General features: G+C 43.1%; 1 long non-coding RNA gene across 2 annotated transcripts in view; it reads left to right on the forward strand.

The window, feature by feature from the left end:
* LOC147753045 (uncharacterized) overlaps positions 1 to 20003 on the forward strand; it is a 24336-nt gene continuing 4333 nt past the window's right edge. For both annotated transcript variants that reach the window (XR_015312416.1, XR_015312415.1), the window contains exon 1: positions 1 to 276. This is a non-coding gene — a long non-coding RNA (uncharacterized LOC147753045). The remainder of the gene's footprint in view (positions 277 to 20003) is intronic.

Below are 20003 nucleotides of genomic sequence, written 5' to 3' on the forward strand. Positions count from 1 at the left end.
ATGCATGCTACAGCCAAAGCAACCGTCGCTTTTTGAACTGCTTGTGTCCGCGTCAAAAAACTAGTGCAGCTACAGGCGAGTATGCCCGTTGTGGTCCATGTGCGTTATGTTTTGAGCTTTAAACAGTGCAAACTAGTGTGACGACTTGCAGAAGAAGAAAGCACACAGTCTGAACGACACAGAAACAACGGACTTCGTTGGACCAGCAGATAAGCTGTCCCATTGAACGCTCGCTACCGTCGCTTTTCGTAAATATTGCTTACCATGCGACCCAAGGTAAGGCTAGCAGCACAAGAGTTACGCAGAATGACAGTTCCATGGGTGTACACAGAGGTGAAATAGGGCAAGGAACAACACAATGGCTGTAGCCCTTGCGAGGAACGGTGCCGAAGTCGTTACAACTAGTAACGATGCTTTCCTCCACGACCCGTTCTAGAAGGTGGCAGCTGACGGCGAGACCATATTCTTTTACGTAGAATGTTCTAATAATCTAACCTGGTAAAGTAACGGAAAAAAAAAAGCTTCATTTACGATTCTCTCTAATCCATAACCGTTCGTTTCCGAATTTCACCTTGCTGACCCCGTATCCTCATTGCGTCCCTCGTGATATTCGTGAGCAGCAAGTAGAGCGTTTCAATGTTTCTCGTCCTCACTTTAAATAAAACGTAGAAGGACAGGCGGAAAGGAGCTTTGCTGGCAACGGACCAGGCCAGTACAGCTTGTTTACTGTTATCTGTAGAATTTATGCATAAGCATGAATGTTAGAGACTTCTTGCCGTTTTACTGCTAAGCAAGCCGCGTGTATTACTCGGTATTATGCGTGGACCTTTGTAGGTGCTATGCGTAAGAATAGGTTCTCACGCACCTCAGGAATCGTTCCTGAGAAAAGCATAATATAATAAAGGACTAAATATCGTCGGCCTTGATAGCAGTAGTTTTACCTATGTGCTTTATCCTGCAGCCAATTTAATTATGTTCCTAAGATAACAGTATTATTGAGAAATATTTTCTGATATGAAGCCAGGCGTATGCTTTTTTAATTCCCAGTATTATATGTTGTGCCGGTTTTATCTGTGATATTTAAAAAACTGTTTACCACAATCTCGTAAATACGCGTGATCTACGCAGCTTCGTTGGAGCTCATTCGATAAAAAGGCCCAACAAGTCAAACATTTTTGACGCTACAAATTGTAACTAGTAAGTGCATATCCTTCGATTTGTCACTTATTAACTAGATCTCGTACGACGTCTTACATTGCCTCACGTTTGCAATGGTTAAAAAAGCAATTAACACAACTGACTACGCGGCCACTCAATCTCTGTACTGGGTGGGCACTTTGGCCAGACGGGAATTTCCTTTCTCGTAGGAAGACCTGAGTCTGGCATTGATTAAGTCCTGTCTGCCACTTTGCCTGTACATGGCCTATAGTGGGATCTAGGCAGTGCTAATTCTAATGCTGTTTGTGCTGCCTCGGGCTCTAGGCCACTCGTTAATCCGCCGCCGTATCGATGCACGGTGTAAGTAGTAGGTAGGCCAACTGTCTGTCTGCCATACATCCCGCCATCAAATCGATGGCCTGACAGCTATATAAAGACATTCATCAAGCAGACCGCACCACCGTTAAAACGAGGTCCGAAAGCCGTTCAAGTTTTGATCCTAACAGCTTCTAATAATCGCACGTGAAACTTCTAGAAGTGTGCAAGTAACAGTGAGTCGTCTGTTGACGGTAGTGGTCGTAGCAGAGCTAGTTGCGATGACTTAAAAATCTGCGATGCGCCTGACAACGGCGGTTACAATAGTAAGCACGTCGAGGTGAAAGTAAAGAGAAGGGGGCTGCCAAAGGACAAGGCCTGCCTGTGCCGTGTGCAGGTTTCGTTGAACGTTCTAAAAGCAACAAACAGATCTGTCCAGGGGTATTACTCAGAATTGCGTTGGTATAAGCGAGGATGCGGGTGACGGATTGGGGGCAATAGAGACATGGCAGTAGAAATTGGGACTGAATGAATGTATATGCTTTCCGCACATACATTCGCTCAGCTTCAAGGTTAGTTCTTACGGGATTTCTTTGCTCCAAGCAACGCGGTGCTTAAAGCTTGAATCGCCTATCTGAGCTATCCTGGTCGACCCAGACCCAGCTTGTGGCTGACAGTGGTTCGATCTATGGAGTCTAATTAATACAAGGGTCCAAGCGGCGCAAACGCAGTGCCGCGAAGCCCGCTGGCTCCACTACAAGTTCCCTTAAATTCGATCTATCCCAGTTTTATTCCAACTAGCGCTGCGGCCTGTCTCGAGTGGACCATTCCATGTAGCATTGTCCTGATAGATGTACCAACAGTGAGGGCGTGGCTAGCTAACCATGCCCACGGGGGGCAGTTAACGCTGCGTAAATAGGTAGCAAAGCTTCCACTCAAAAAATAGATCGTAACGGTGGAACAGGCCCAGCAGAGCCTCTTTTCTCCCGGCAAAGTAATGGCAGAGTCCTTATGTTTAGGTAGCAGTAGAAGCCGGAGAAGGCAATGCAAATTTCTCCTTTCGGCAACTTATTTGCAAAACAAGAGTTGATAGAGAAACAGCACAAACTCCGGGTCTTAGAAGCAACGCCGCGTTATCGCTAAGTCATTTCTATGCGGCGATGAGAAGTATGCAGCTGTCGGCGTCTGGGGAATGGGGGATATGGCAACAAGCGATGCAGCGCATTCATAGGCTGAGGTTCCTTAAATTAGTAGAGAAGCTATATTCGAGGATACAGCAAGCCTGCACTGTACGTGTACAGAATCGATAGAGAGCGGTTTTAGGGGAGATCCCGACGAACGTCAAGATGAGGACAAAAGACTTCAAAATGATAAGAAAAATGACTAGTGAAGGTTTATGCCCTTAACTGCTCATCAATGTTGCTTTTATTTGCCTAGATGTATTATTGTTGTTGATGTTACTTGGCTCTGCCGCTTAAGGAGCTGCTGGTTGGGCTGCTATTGCCACCGAATTCTTTAAGCAACTTTTGTTGCTTGGAAACAAATATCACCATCCTGCATGTCTAGCTGCCCGTTACGCCGACACCCAGTCACTATCTCCAACAGCTGGTTCTGAATGTCTCGACGGGCCGAGGCTATATATATATATATATATATATATATAAATTAAACAAGGCACAAGGTGAAGATCTGGTTTAAGAGCCTGTTTCTGTATTTCGGCTCTCTGTTTGCCAGAGGCTCTTCGGTCCACACCTGCTGACAGAAACTACTGTTTTTAGACAGTAAGCCAGCAATACGACACTGGGTGCCATGTACGTATCTCTTTTGTGGCGCCATTAATAGAGAGTTTATAAATATCTTGTGTTGCATACAGACCATAGATGTTGCGCCTGTTCTACGTAGCGCCATGCTCGCTGATCTCCAAAGAGCCATTGCCATCCTGCGTGTGTCTAGGCATTTTCCCTCTAGATCCCCGTAAAGCCTTAGTTTCATGAGGATACCTGCCCCTTGGTGGCACCCGCCCCTCGGCGACATTCTACCTTGGCGACAGTATCAAACCGACTCAACGGGTTGATTTGTTCGCCAACTCGTCCCGTTAGCGTTCGGTCGAGCCAAACTCGACCAGCGAAACACAGTGGAGAAACGGGTTGGTTGAGAAAAGGCGTGGTGTGTCGAGAAAAGATCCAAAGAGCCCCTTAGTCTAGCTAGCTAATAGCTTGTTTGCTCACGACCATAATCGACAACGAGAATGAAGCCGATAGTTTTCCAAATTCGTCATAAAAAAACCGTCATACAAAAGGCAACAGCACTACAGACTATACCACAAGCCTTAAGGATTGCTTCAATAATCGATACGTAGCCTTTGTCTTGTTTCGATCATTGTCGAGTTGCTGAGTAAACTGAGATCTCGGATGGTTACTTTGATAGCATCCGTGACGGGCAGCGCTTTTTTCAGTAAGACAGGTCTGATCGATCTACAATGATTCGCCGATCTCCTATGGTCTGGTGTGGTCCGATGTGGGCTTTTGTTTGCAATTCTATCGGAGCCGAAAGCGCCGCTATGCAGCAAGCTGTAACGGATCAAGGCAGAAAATGAAAGCGAGTCTTTTGCTACTATTGCGACCTTTCTACTTTGGTCTTGATGGCACTGAAGACGCTATCGGACGCTCACTAACTAATCGGACATTGTTAAAGTGCAATACAATAATAGGAGAGGGCGCGGAAATGCCAATCGCACAACTACTAGCGACGGAGCGCAAAGAGTTACAAAATATAGCTGAATTAGGGATGTTCATCGTTTCATTCAAGTTAGGGTACCTGTCTCGGTATATTTTCGGCGGTTGTACGTTACCCCACTATAAAACTCGGCTGAGAAATACGCTTTTATTATAAATGCCGTTCTTACACCGCTGATAGTAATAAATCCTTAAAAAAACTACATCAAAGGAACACGTTTCTCCCGTACCCAGTGCATTGCTGGTTCACCGCGACATCATTATGTGGCTGTACCGCTTTGTGTTATCTTCAATAAGAAACGCTTGGCCTACAGCGGTTTCCTATTTATCCTTCGAATTGTGCTTTATGAAAGGAATTGTCAGCAGAGTGCATGGTGCGTACGCTTTTTAGGACAGTCAACCAGCATTTAAGCTAATGAAGAGCCAGCTAGGACCAACTTGACCTGCCCACCAAAATACGAATAAAAAGACGCTTCAGTGAGCTCCAGCTTATTTCTTCTCAACCAAATTGAGCGAAATTTTCATTAAAAAGTAAGCAACACTGTTGTGTTCATACATCTATATGATATGTCAATATGGGACGGACAATGCAAGTTTTTCTATATATCTTCATTTTAGACCTTCCCTCTTCTGTCGAAGGAGAGACACCAAAAAGGCTTGCCTTAACGAAACTTGGCAGTTATTTCTTCTGTTATTGACATAAAAGAATCGTTATCTAATTTTCGCCACATTTAATGTGCGCTACAAAAATGTTTTTCTGGAGAGGAAGATGCCAGAAACCAGGAGAATCACACAGGCTACAACAGTTAAGGGCGCAAAACAACGCTATTACGCGTATTGCTTAAAGGTGTTATCTAATGATTTTCAATAGCATACAAAGATGGAAGTATCTGTGCAGAAATAATGGAACCAGCGGCGTTTTTTTGTCTGTTGGATGCTTTTGATTACTTTACCTCCTGCCCAGCCACTGGCCAGAAGAGGACAAACCCTTACGAGAGCGAAACGGGACTCGCCGACCTCCAGTCTTCGTGTGTCCCACGTATAACAGCAATGAAAGCTTTGACAAAGGCGACGAATGGAGCAGGATCTATGACACAAACTAGACGAGTAAAGAAGCTATTGTTAGGCAGGTAGGCGCGGTTGAAAGGGTTTTTTCCAATCTTTCCTTTAGGGTGTTCGTCATATTTTTCTTGTCCTGCAGCAATAACTATTCGGATCGGTGGCAAGAACGGCCATTTCAACCCGCGTCGCCTCTGTATTTGAGCATTTGAGTCTCCGCATTGGCTGACCACGTTCACGTGACAAATTTGCACAGATATTAAATATGCTGTGCAGCATAATCGTGATGCTCTGACATCAAAATGAAGATTAGTGTGAAGAAGTGATTAGGAAAAATAAACAAGTTTATAAGTTGTTCATAGGGGTTGTCTGAAACTTTAATAAGTCTGACGGGGAGGAATCATTGTAACTCTAGATTCACCCGATGTAACGACAACAAAACGTTAATAAGAGGGCGTAAAGAGACAGTTTGATCGTATATCTAATCGATACGATTTTGTATACACTTTAGAAGCTTTCCCCATACGGACGACCCAGAAGATATATGCATAAGAAGTTATCATAAGGCCTGGTTTAAACGTTTACCAATAAATTACCGAGATTGTTCGCGCGTGACACTCTATATCACATTTTCCATTCTTCCATTGTTGAAAAAGTTGAATATTAGCTAATATCGTAACATAGTTTAGTTAGTGTATGTTTATAAGTTGAAGATATAGCGCCTATATTTTAAAAACATATCGATGCAATTTGCAGGGAGCGAAAGCCTATTATGTTAACGCTGATAATTGCACTACATAACGGAGCTAATCTCAGAATGTTCTGGAAAACTCAATATTGTAACTTACTTTCCAACGTAAGCTGTCATTTATGCAGCTACGTTAATACGTTATATATATATATATATATATATATATATATATAATATAGAGACATGGGAGACTGAAAGACATGGGAGTTGGCAAATTTGTTGCTTATACGTCTGCCTAATACGTTCCTTGTAAAGTTTGGTTTTTCGCACAATATATAGCACTTCTACGTTATGTAAGGTTGGAATTTTCAGTAATGACAACATCTACGATGCCCTCTAGCGGTTACATTTGTTTGTAACAAAGTAACTAGCAATCGCTATCCAATTTCTGGATCTGCATAGGTCACCTTCCATAGGCAAACGTTCCATCCAAGAAGTAACACAATCTTCATTACATCTAGTACTGCTGGTTTTATTTGGCACGTTGCGAGCAATATATGCTTAGCTGTTGCTCTCTATGCTAGTAACACATAAGAAGATTATAGGACAGGACAATAAGGTAATGCGGATGAAGATGACATAGTCAATAGGGCATTCTTTTTTAGGCAGCATATTCCAACACAAGAAATGATCTTTTACGGCGAACGAGCGCGTTTTTTGCTGCTTTGAAAACGTCTATCATATTTGCCACGTTTATATTTTGCAAAACATTCGCCATCAGTCGGTGCCCTGAAGCTGATTATGATAGAAACGACGCGACAGAAAGCTAAACGGACGCGGATGGGTTAGTAACAGGTCAATCCAGCTTGCTAGCTACGCAAACTATTCAATCTACTCAGACAGCCATGACTGAATTTGCATTAACAAGCTCGTTTGGTAACGGCCTAGAGCAGATGCTCGTGGCTAGCCGATCGTATAAGCTTCAATGAACGTAAATGTATGTATATGTATAAGCTGTTTATAGGTATATCATCTCGGAAATGGCTCTAACGATTTTTATTATCCCGCGCGTGGGGGCTTATAGAATTGAGCTCTACGCGACCGTGGCTGCAAAAGCGGACCTTCAAAAGAAATGATTACTCAAAGCTTTTAATCGTAGGGTTGACTAGAGTATTATACATATTTGGTGGTAGCTGAGAATTCTCGACAAAGTCGGTGTTACTAAATTGTTCAGCTGATCAGCTTCTCCGTGTCATACTGAAAATTAAGGTAATGTCTGAAAATAAATGATGGGAAAAGTTGCAATGGAACAAGATCGACAGCTAAACTTGTGCAACAAGGCCAATACAGCGTGGTAAAACAGGTGCGATCTGTGTTCAGATTAAGAGCTAGGTTTCAGGCCGAGAAAGTCGCCCGAGTTTAGATTAGGAAAAGTGAAAAGATAGGGTCGTCCAGCGTCCGTTATGTATACTTAGTAAGGACCGTACGCGAAATAGTGATGAATTAGTTCCTTGTTTTTGGGTTCGTGAATATAAGAGAACAGATCTGCGTGGTGCTATTTGCTGTCATGCAGGTGAACTGGCGATAAGCCCTCAATTCCAGTATTTGTTATAAACAATGTAATGATGTGTGTGAGCCGTTGGAGATTAGCTATTGTATTGCATAGATGATAAAAGCGTTGCATGAAAACTCCTTCAGACTCTACTGTGTCGAGTGATTTTTGAGCGAGCCCCATTTATCTGCAGAAGGACAATGGTAACGATTGCTTAAGAAGACTGGAAAAATCGTGATTTTCCTGCTACCCCGTTGTCGCTTCTGGGGAGACTATGCGCAGAAGAGGCTGGTTCTTGTCTTCGCCAATACTGGCACAGACAAAGTTGCTCCCTCTTGCAATTTTTCACTTTTTCCTGTTCAGTGTCCTCGTCGTCCGGCCAACAAATCCCCCATCTTATCTAAAGCGTCGCCTCCGAAAACAACTTTCTATGCAAATAACGCCATGGCAGAAAACGAGAATGTTGACTCGACTCACTGTATAGTCTCAGCGGGTAACAGGCCTGATCTCGCAACCTTCTTGACCTTTATTCTCGTCGTTCCTGAACTGGCAGGGTCTGCCGACAAAGCACCCGGAGCTCGAGTGCCCTGCTACACGTATTAAACAATAGCTTGAACATGTGGATATTGGACAGGAAAGGGGCAGTTGATTGAGGCAATGCAAGAATCGAATGCTTTTGGCTGGATCGAAATAAAATTAGACAAAATTAACGTACAGCATCTGCAGTTAACACTGCTCACGTTATAAATGAGCGTTGATGGCAGTTTCGTTTGGAAAGAAACGATACTACTTTACAAAAGTAAGTGTTTGTCACTCTACACTGTGAAGGTACGCAATATTGATCCAGTAAAATTGCATGGCCTTGGTCCTTGTTCGAGTCTAGATAGGAATAAAAATGATTCTAATACGTAGCTTTTTGTGGTAATCAGAACTGACATAAGTTCCCAAACATAAAATTTATCTGCAAAAATGAATCCGCCGAAAAGCAGGTCCTTCTAATCAGATTCTAACTACTAATTTAAACGACAGCTGTTAGCGTAAAGCGTTGAATTTTAGAATGTAAAACGAAACGATTCTTAGGATTTATTGGTTTCGCGTCTTGAACCTAGGAAGAAAGCGCCTAGGTTAGTCAACTAAGTAACGAAAGATGATGCGTCAGAACGTGGTACGCCGTTCAAATATATTCATTTTACCGCTCCGTCTAGCTTTTACCACCGACACCCATTGCCGGAATAACATAATGCTCTGGCATCCGTTCGGTGGATCATCGAAAGTAACTCCAAGTTTTATCCTAAATCGGCTTTTGTATGTATTTTGCATAATCTTACACTGAATATTAAGATAACCATTTCGTGAACTTGTTCGCTTCGAGGACAAATTGTAAGATTACGCGAAAAGAAATCGCCGATGAACGATTCTGGCTGTACAAAATGAATGAACTGTAATAGCGTGCAAGTTGGATATTTTTTTTTTTTTTTGCTATTGTCACACTGCGAGAGATAGCTGGTTAATTCCCATGCCACCGCTAATAGAATCTGGCTGTTTTGATAAATACGGCTCCTACTAGCTATCGTAGGTGTAGGAGATTTGTCAGGTTAGCGACCGGGCTGGGAAGTTTCGAAAGGACAAACAACTTTAATACTCTATAAAAAAAAATCGGCATTTTTATTGTATAGGACTGAATCATACCTTATTTTTCTAACAAATATTTGAATGGATGGGAATGTGAAGGTGATAGTTGCTGAGACTGTGGGACTTCGAAGAATAGTGCGAAGTTACGGCCCTTGACGACATGCAATAGGTGCTATATTTTGCTTTCCGATAGCAAGCGTATGCTCTAATATCAACAGAAAAAAAATAGGCTATCAAAATTATAAGGCTTCGTAAAGCTTTTTTATCTCTGGTAAGCTGACTGATAGGGAATTGAGTGACGCAAGCGAGCAACGTAGCCTCAGTACTAACAACATGACTCGCTTTTGGCTCTGAGGGTTCTGGCTGAGGCCAGAACTGATAGATCTGACGTGCACATTCTAAAACATTTTGAGATTAATGTTATAAGCACACTCTGAATAATAATAATTAAAGTAATGATGAAGGTATTATAGAATAATGTTTACTCTCCTTTTAATAAAATGTTGGGTTACTGTTGTTTTTCCTGTCGTTTCCGTATAAGGTGGTCTTACCTGCGACATATTTCAGTCAAATACGTAGTTGATACATATAAATAAATGCACATCCATTATACCTCTACAAAACGTTGTCCTTCCCCTTTTTTTTTTGACTAGTAGTAGTTTTTCATAGCACTTCACTGTCTTTTGTCCAGTCACAGTATGGCGGAGCTTTCAAGCTCTTCATATATAGATACATATATGTACTAGTTGATCGTTTGATCACCTAGTTTGTAACCCAGCTGACGTCGTAAGCCAAAGTTAGTCCTGCGGCCCGAAGTTTTGGAAACAGAGCCAACTAGGAAAAAACGAGTGAGCTGCTCTATTTTGTATATCAGTCCAAGCTTCGACAATCTTCCGACGGAAAGAAATACCAACGGAATCCAGATAGTCGAGATTATGGGTCGGGAAGTTAGCGGTGTTTTGTTGGCCCTACCCAGCGGCGGCAACGAGAACGAACTGGCCGTTCCCCTAACGCCAAACAAGGTACAGGACCGCAGGGATGTGACAACGATGGCAAAAGCAGCGGTGTCTCCTGTTACCAGCACTACCAGAGGGCAACTACATAATTGAGGACGCCAGTAGTAGTGGTAGGCATGACGCGTTGGTGGGCGAACCGACCGATCTGAACTACGAATATCCTTGGAAAGAAAGCACTTGGTCAGCTGAAGCAGCGCAACAGCGGATCGAGAACAATATAGGCGTCTATGTAAAGCTGGAACACAGGCGGGAGACTGAGCAGCATAGGCAAGCAAAATGGCTGACACATTAGACGATTTCAGAAAAAGAGAACGAAGGAACAACCATAAATAGCAACGGTTACCAGCTTTGTGCAACCTGACTGCCTAATATAACCTCGCGCACGGTCGTACGCTGGTCCATCGCAGCCTATCCTATATACATTAGAGCTTCACGGGCACGAGTGAAACACAGCTCAGCAACACTTCATCTTGCTGTTTTCCATCCTGGAAAATGTCACGGTTGGAAGCAGCAGGATCCGCAACAGCTGCGAAGGCTGGCAACGGGGAATTAACAGATATGCACACAAATACGGCTAGTACTTTAAACAACCTAATCATTGCTGAACAAAAGCTAAGTGAACCTTGAATGCATTCCATTTAGGCCGTCTAAAGTCCTTCTATTTAATTTATGTCCTTGAATCAGAACTGCGGATCGAGTAGACGGGACGAAGCGTATCTCTAGCTTGCTCTAACGAAGGTGAAAATTGGAAGAGGAGAGATAGAGGCAATAGGGCCGTTACAGAAGTAACGTTTTACAACGTTCATTTCTGCCAATACTATTACTACTACCTACTAGTGTCATTTGATTGAAAATTGCCCTTCGAGCGTTTGGCGAATAAAAAGATAAGAGCAACATGTCGGGAAGCCCTATCCCGTAATGGAGGAACAAGTCTTACAAAATCTCCGCTTCCCCAAGGTCCATTCGCACGACTGTCCCTTAAGGAAGCTGATAGCTATGATGATTATTATAACAACTGCTCATTTTGTATGCAAATCATATGAGGGCAAAGCGAAGTTTCAATTTAAAAAGAATTATAAGACCAGTACTCGGTATTACATACATTCATTTTGTCAACTACCTCAATTAACCAATATGTTAGTACTAAATGGCGCACTCGCTAGTACTTGTATGTGTATAACTGCGGTTATCATTTCCTTCCCTGTTCCATGCTATAATTAACATATAATATACATATGCCTAATAAATACAGTGGTCGAAATACTGACAGTAGATCCGAATCATTTTCATCTGTTCAAAGTGTGTCACATTGTTACTTTATCAAGTACTGGCCAGTTTATATCCCTTTATGTCCGTCTATCGTGTACGTTGGCGATGTAGTTTCGAAACAATGGCCTGAACACAGGAAGGGATGCGTTTGAGGTCATAATGAATTCAGTTGTGTCACAGGACAGCGGTCCTTTGCTTGTCGGTGATCGACTCTTTATATCACCACAACATTAACAACTGTAACATATCTACCATTGCCTTGCCGGACGCCTCTGCAACACCCCTTACAAGCTTTACTATCCCATTATACACTCTGAGCAAGTGTCTTCTCACAATGACGCTTTTCTAGTTGGTCTCCAGTAATATCGGCCCCTTTTCGCAGTTAGTGTCGTTGGTCTCATCACGCTCCACAACTGACCAGCAGGAAGAGGGACAAACACATATAGAATACCACCCTGCTCACATGTTTCGTTCTTGCTCTACAGTCTTTAATGACCATTCTTAATATAATAGGCTGGGCATCGATATGCTACATATGCACGCACGAAGCCTCTTCCACTGCCATGCGTCATCGTTTGCCTTTACGTTCGCCATCTTAGAAAATGGCGACAATCGGAAGAACTCATGTTTTCGATGTTCTCTTCTTCGTGAGCGTTTCCGTCAGTAAAGCCGTTTTTCAATCGGCTGCGAGAACCGTTTTCTGCGGCCGTTAAATTTTCGACTGAATAACAGAGCTCAAAGCATTTGTTCATTCGCTCATTCATGCCTCTGCCGACCAGTGTAACGCTGTCGTCAAATGCCCATTTAGCTGCAGCAAATTCCTCTCACTCGACTCGGTTACGCACTCGGACTTTTCTTTTCTCGCTGCCCCTTCTGTTATAACCACTCAGTGCGACTAGGTCACCCATTCCTTCGCCACTCCCAGGAGCACTCACGCATCCATCAGCTGGGGTAGGCAGGACGAAACAAAAGGCATTAGGCAACGCGAGCAGGCTACTCTAGCCTTCGTCCGGCCATTTACTGGAACTTGTACCACTGACAATGCTACTGACGAAGCAGCACTATTTGACTAACCAGTTAATCATTTTACTTTACACCTCCCTAGATGGTGTTCGTTTCGCGTGCGGGCCTTGAAGCCATTCGGAGTATGCGACTCATCCCATCAGCTACGGATGATATAGAGATGGCACAGACATAGAACAATAGGGGTTCCTTATGTTTAGGCCAACGTTGGCTAAGCAATGAAAGATCTACAATAGTGGTGAGGTGCGTACGAGAAGCGGCGGACAGCGTCTCATCTGTCTATTCTCGCTTTTGATCGACGGTAGCTATTCTACGTCCGTATTCCATCGTATGCCTCTATACATAAACCCTTTGGCTAAATAGGGCAAGGTGGGGAGAATTGATTTCCCTCGATCATGCCACGGATGTAGTTTGAAATCGTCTGAAACTATGTCAAACCTTACATGATATCTCTTCACCTAGAAAAAGATCACTTTTCTGAAAACGTTGCAGCCGTTACTATAGAAATAGATTTAGTTTGTTTTATATAACTCTAGTAAGAACTGTCTAAACTAAACGCTATGATGAAATGCAAGAGCAGAGCTGAACATAGGCACCCATTGGCTGAAGTACATTTAGCCACAAATAGTGCCGTCTACTATTTAACGATGCCCACTGGGCGAAACCCAGCTATTTAAGCTTTTTGTTGACATATTAAAATAGATTATTTCTCGCTGTCCGTAACGCATACAACGTTGCATCAATGCAGGATCTATATAGTGTGTACAACTATATTTTGTACCGGTATGGGCTGTAAGTCAAGCGAGAAATGTTCGATAAATTTGGATCTTCCAAAAAAAAGAGTCGCAAAAATCGTACGGAAGTTCCGTATATATAATTTACTTGTATATACAAATGTAACACTTAGTCAACTTTGGTCGAGTTCGGTAGCTAATAAACCGTGGAATGCGTATGTATTCTGTAGCAACATTTCCTCCATGAGTACTTACCCATTTTAATGAATTCTATGTAATCAATTATCATTAACTAGCTGAAAACCGCCCACGCCTCGGCTTACAGATTTACGTTCTTTGAGTCCTTTTTGCAGTCGTATATTTTTTGCTGTTTCTATGTAGGTAGAAACTGTACCCGAAAGTTAGTTTCCGCTATAAGTCGCACTGGGAAAACATGTATGTGCAACGAGAAACTCATTCAGTCAGAGGAATTCTTAAGCAATCAATGGGCAGTGTTGATCGGCTCTGACCGTTTCCGTCCAACCTCTTGTGCTTCGGTAATGTGCAAACCATTGTTGGATTCTGTGCTTTGGAAAAAATATGTTCTAGAATAAGCGCTGGAGCCCGGACCACGGGGCACGAGTTACTGTTAAATTTACGAATAGTCACTAAAAACTTGGTGAAACACTTGTCTACTTCACACTTCTATTCGATGTTCACAGTGTCACAGAGTGATTAGTACGTTGCCTAACACAGTATCTCTAGATTTTGTCGATGCTCGTAGCTTTCATAAATATCTCTAGGGGGTCGAACAGGTGGATTAGAGGTTGTTTCAAGTTTTCGGACGACCTGGATCCTGAAATCAACGGCGTGCTACTGGAATCAACTGTAATTTTCGCAGCACCAAGTCGATGGAAACGCATCAGAATGGCGACACACGTTTGGCGTTTTTTTCAAACACAGAGAAAACGTGAACTCGCAGCGGAAAGTGGAGTAGTGGACCGTTACCCAGTTCGAGCCTCGGTATGGTTGTGCGTGTGGTTAGTTATAGTAATTACGATGGTTGTCGTCCTGCTTTTGGGTAGGAAGATAAAGAGCCATGCGGCTTGCTACATGGGATCGGCTGGGCAATGCTGACTGAAACGGTAACTCTACCAATACCACAGCGCCATGCATTCCGCGACACTTGCGGCTGGTGATCGAGAGCGGTAGAGATCCACCATCCGGTGGATCAGCGTCTAATTGCCGATCGGCTTCACCACTTGATCCATAAAGAGTATCCAGTCGACAATAGTGTTGAAAGGGGCCCGTGCTTTGGCCAGCATTGGCCAAGCTAGGATCTGATGAGGAAGCCACTGCTTCGATTATTCGATACCATTGTGGGATCTTCCCTTTCGTACTCTGAAGCTTTCATGTGTTCCTTTGGTCGATCAATATCGAAGTTTTGCACTCAACAGCTGTAATACGAAGGCATCTATGTCATATTTCTAAAAGGTCTCATCGGGGATAAAAGCTCTCAGAGTGAATAGCGCCGTTAAGTACCCTTCAATCCCAATATTTTATACAACGATGTCACTTCGAACGAAATGCATTAGGGCACACAACCGATGTAAAATAAAAAAACTATTCACATATGATCCAATTTCGCTGAAATTGGGTCGAAATTCATTGTTATCCTCAATGTGCCGAACTACCTCGAATATGGACCGTGGACTATATTTATTTTTTACACATTTGGTTAGCCCAACTATAATTCACTGTTCATTTGTACAATTAATAGAAATAATACATTTCATAATTAACGAAACAAACAGATACGCCCGTGATTTTTCCTTTTAGCTTTTCTTTTTTTACAGACTATATTTTGTACTACACATGTGACCTTTTCCTTGCCCTAATGTTATTTATCTCTATACGAATTTAACTACAAAGCCCTGAATGATTTTCACATTAGCGTACATAAATAGGATACGTTGAGCACTGTGGCCTGCTAAATTTTTTTAGATTGAAGCACCAAACGTACGTGGCTATGGCATGGATAGGCCAAGTCAAATATTTGGAAGTACATGGGGCTGGAAACGCTTTCCAGTCTCAGTGAGATCTTAGTCAGATCTTTACGGCACTACGGAAGAGAGCGCGGGAGGCTCCTCTCAGGACTTCGGCCGATCTGAGGCCGAGCTCTGCGAATCAGATGGGTTTGCTCAAGCCCCGCGGCGATCTCACAAATGGGGAGAACACCGAGAAGCCGCAAATCGATGAAGATAGTCAATTCGAGACGGTTGCCGGCGCTCGGCTCTCTCACAGAGGGCAGGCGGGTTGGTATGAAATGCTGATTAGCATTTAATGAGGTATAAAATCGACTCAAGTACCGCGGACAATAATAATAACGACAATAATATGCTTCTATATGTCTCCTCCGAGTATGTGTGTATGTCGACACGCTCCATCGATCGGCTATATGGTGCATTATTAACACGTCGAATCGAGTTCGTGTGAAGGACGTCTTGTAACGACTCCTGAAACGGGAAAAGGATTTCATACACTCAGCTTAATGCTCAGCTATGGCAGGGAAGATTGTCGTCTGGACACCTTTCGAAACAAACCATCTTCGTATGTATATATATGATGCGAACATTTAGCCTTTTTTTGTTCAAAGATATCTTTACGAATTCTCCTATCCGCATATCGACGCTGGCTCGGAAGATGCCGTCAAATTTAAACCAGTACCATCAGAACTTGCAATATATAATATGCGAAGAGAGTTTCACAGTATTCTTTCTATTAATGACGGAGAGCCACGTAGGTTTGCAGTAAAGACGCGCCGATTGAACACCCACTCTTTCCGTTGTAGACTACGAGTCAGGTGAATTAGTCGAGCTTCTTTTCTGTCTAATATGCGGGGGCATCGAAAGCGGGCATCAGTGACATGGCCGATTATGGCACACGTTTGTCTAAGCTCTAAGGACTCCAAAGTTACACCAATCCGTCGAAATCATCAGTGTGATTATTACGACCGGCGGCTCCCATCTCCTGGTGGTAATTACGCACTGTTATAAAACGAGTTTCACTATGAGAAAGTCCAATATTAGACCCAACCCATTCAGCGTGAAGTTCACAAGGGTACCCGCAGCCATATAAAAAAACGCCTGCATTTGTCGACATTTTATTCTTATGTATTATGCTCGTACGCCTGTAGTACTGCCCCTGCTGAACGGAACTACGTTTCTTTTATCTAGAAAACCGACTCCTTGTCGACAATTGTGATTAAATGAACCTGGCGGAAAGAAATAGCTACGTGTATGAGTACTTTTGTCAAAAAGACGAGAGTTACGCAATCCCAGCACAATAAATGAACGTGAAGGTTTTTTGTTTCTAAACAGACAAGAACTAAATACTCCTCTTTACACTGGCTGCAGCCCTGGCTGTTTTCATGTAGCATTTCCTATGATTTTACAGTATCGTGTGTCCATTAGATTTATCTGTGCGTGCCATATTGTAGAAGCGATGATTTGTACATGCGAAAGCCAGGCCGGGGAAGGAAGCTATATCTAGTCAAATGTTCCTCAGGGGCCATCGTTCATTTTTCTTATGGCTTCTCTTGCTAGAATGAGTTGTTCAGATGCATTATCATTAGAGTTAAAGGGGCATCCGGCGCTGAAAGCTGTGGACGACAAGGGTAATTACGGCGAGGAAGTTTGTGGACCAGAAAACAGCAGCAGAACTCGTTCTCCACTTATTCATGCGCAATGACCAATTATTAGGATACATTTTTACTACTTTGCATTGATTCTCTTAATAAGTCCAATGCTTCTTCATTTTTAAGCTATTTTTTTTTGTGACGGTAAAGTCATAATCATATTTCATGTGTATCTGTGTTACGAATTGAGAGTACCCGAGATCGAATGTATGATCGTGTATGCGGTGACGGCACTTTTGGCACTTGCTGTAAGCTGAAAATAGAAATACTCACTAGCTCAAAAATAATGTCGAAGTTCGTTCTTGTTTTTTATTTAAACGCCTCACAAGTTTCCTGTGACCTTCACTGTTGCTATAGCCGCATAGGTATAATGCGTATCGATTATACAGATATATACTGTGACATAGACTCATCGAACCCCCAATTATTTCTATCTAGCACTTATTGCTAGCTCACTTTAAAGGCAAAATGAAGTCAAACACAACGCAATTCACCGCTGTTCGAGTATCACTTGTATATGCCTACGCGCAGGATCTTCCCCGTCCCACCTACTTTTCCCCCTTGTTTACGTCAATCAAGTACATTGCAAACACAAATGCTAGTAGTGGCTAAGATTCCGAAATGCATTATAATAACTGCCTGTCTCCGCATATAACAACATCCGTACCATGCGAATCAACCAAAATATACGCTGCGTACGACTCTGTCTGTCCTGACGTCTACGCTGAGATAATAACTCCTCGACATCAGAATTCCGTCCGCTCGATTCGGCAACTGCTTTCGACGCGTCGTATTCCCGAAAGTGCGAGAAGTGTGCAGGAACCAGGTCCCTTCATCAAGATATCCTTCGCTCTTACGAAAAAAGCGGACTATTTTAAATAACTTCCATGCACCAAAAGTGTATCATCTCAAAACACTTTCCTGAGGATGAAAGGTAGGGTAAGAGAGAGAGAGAGAGAGAGAGAGAGAGAGAGAGAGAAAGAGAGAGAGAGGGAGAAGACGTTTTAGACGCAACGGCTAGAGAGTCTAGAGGCGTTACCCATCGGCATGCTTAGGTAGGACAAGTTACCACACACCGGTAGGCACCTCCACCGCCAACAATCAGGCCCACTGATCTTTGACAAGTGCGACCGTGTGCAAATCTACAAGTTAGCATAGCCTTATGCATGCGTAACCTCCGCATATGATCCCCAGAAAATGTGTGCAACTAAGTGTCTTCTAGGGGTTATGTGACTGCGGGTGCCGTATTGCAACTGTACCAGGCCATCTAAGGTGTTCCGCAAGGTCCCCAAATAGCACAAACAGCGGCATCGGCCTGTGCTAGAGGATCTTTAGGGGACGCGTAGATGTGCCGCTCGGTTGCCCGAAGAATAACTGGCTTGCCTGGTCAAATGCAGAAGACAACCAGGGCTTGAGAATAGTTTTCTCTGCCGACAAGGATCGGCTTCCACGATACTACGTCCAAGTACATTTAGCGGCTTTTAGTTTGTGATTCGCGGTAGAGCGAAAACTACAGGACGAAGGCATATGGGCTGCGTTCACTGAGAATTGCTTGGTTGTGTCGGTAAAGGAAAGGAAAGGGGGCGCGCGGACTGGGGTGACCTCTTCCAGAAAGGAAGGCGGGATGCCACTGTATCATAAGTAGAATAATTAAGACAAGGCCTCTATCGATCGTGGCATTTGCCGAAATCGGACAAGGCAGTAGATAATAATACAGAAAGTCAAGGTGAGATTTTCTATGAGAAGCTGAAACCATTACTGCGACCAAATCCAATTGCTTAACCTACGCCTAATTTAATAGTTTTCTATCGTAGAAACGGCGAAATAGCGTATTGTACTTTACTTAATAGGTATACATAGCCACAGATAAACCACAGATTGTCACCACAGATTGGTTGACAAAGGTAGAAGGAATCTCTGCAAAATGAGAACGTATTGTAGATTCAAAACGTACTCCACCTTCTTATTTTAATCTCGTTGCCTCAAATACATACCATGATAACAATATAACCGTCGTTGTGATTCGATACAAACTAGCGGAATTTATGAATTTAATATACCCATCATTTATGTTTCACTTAATAAAAATAACTTCCTTTATTCTCACAGATTTTTTGTATTTCGAGTTCATTTATTACATCTTGTAATAAACATCGCGTGCAAATTTCTTATATATAGATTCTATTTCCCATACGTCAATCCTCCGCTGTTGCGTCCCTTTAGCGGCTCTTTTTATCTGTAGTGACATATCTAAAATACTGTAGCCCCTACTGGAACTATTAGCTTCTTCTTTAATTTTGACATAGAGCGGTTTGCATGGAAACAAGAGTTTCCCACGGGAAGCAGAGGCAGGAAAATTCTGTCTGGCAGGTCTGGAAGTAAATGGTCCTTCGCTCATCTCAGACCTCTGATAGTTACTGATAAGCAGATGGACGCTAGCGGTAGAACGGTCACGCAGAGCTAGGTACTGTGCCTGACTGCTTGGGGGGCAACCGGCTTTTGCAAACTAATAGTTATAGGCATAACGCTCTGATTATATAGCGATGGTCATAACTGAGTCGCCTGTGTCTCTATTACTTGTAAGTCAGATACGTCGTCTCATCGTCAGTGGAAAAAAACGTCAAAAAAGCTTGCAAACGATCCTTACCTGTTCGGCCCTGTTGAGCAGGGCTAAACAAGGGCAGGCTACTGTCATGTGCGAACAAGAAAATAACTTCTTCTGCTTCATCATCGCTTCGCCCTGTTTGTTTCCCTACTCACCAACATTAGCGTCCTCTTTTGCGTCGGCTTCTTTATCTGTTAGTGCTAATCTACTTCGGATTGCCTCAGCTGATTCCATTGCCACCGCTGCTGCTTCGAAGCGATTAACGAACGTGTCATGGAACGCGACGGTAAATCTGGTTTGTTGATGCCTAGAGGTATTCAGAAAATTCGATCCCATATTCATAGATTTGCTGCCTCCAGGGGCTGAAACCAGCTTTGAACTCATGCCTACGCTTATTCCGAAGCAGATACTTCATATGATCATTAACAGGAAAGCAAAACGTAGAGAGAGATGAGAAAGAACAAGAAATGTGGGTTTTAGGAGTTTTAGATCCTAACAACAGAAAGGTCTCGTCATATGGTATGGGGGGGGGGGGGGG

This window comes from Varroa jacobsoni, unplaced genomic scaffold (genome assembly GCF_002532875.2).
Source record: "Varroa jacobsoni isolate VJ856 unplaced genomic scaffold, vjacob_1.0 scaffold_783, whole genome shotgun sequence".
NCBI lineage: Eukaryota > Metazoa > Arthropoda > Arachnida > Mesostigmata > Varroidae > Varroa > Varroa jacobsoni.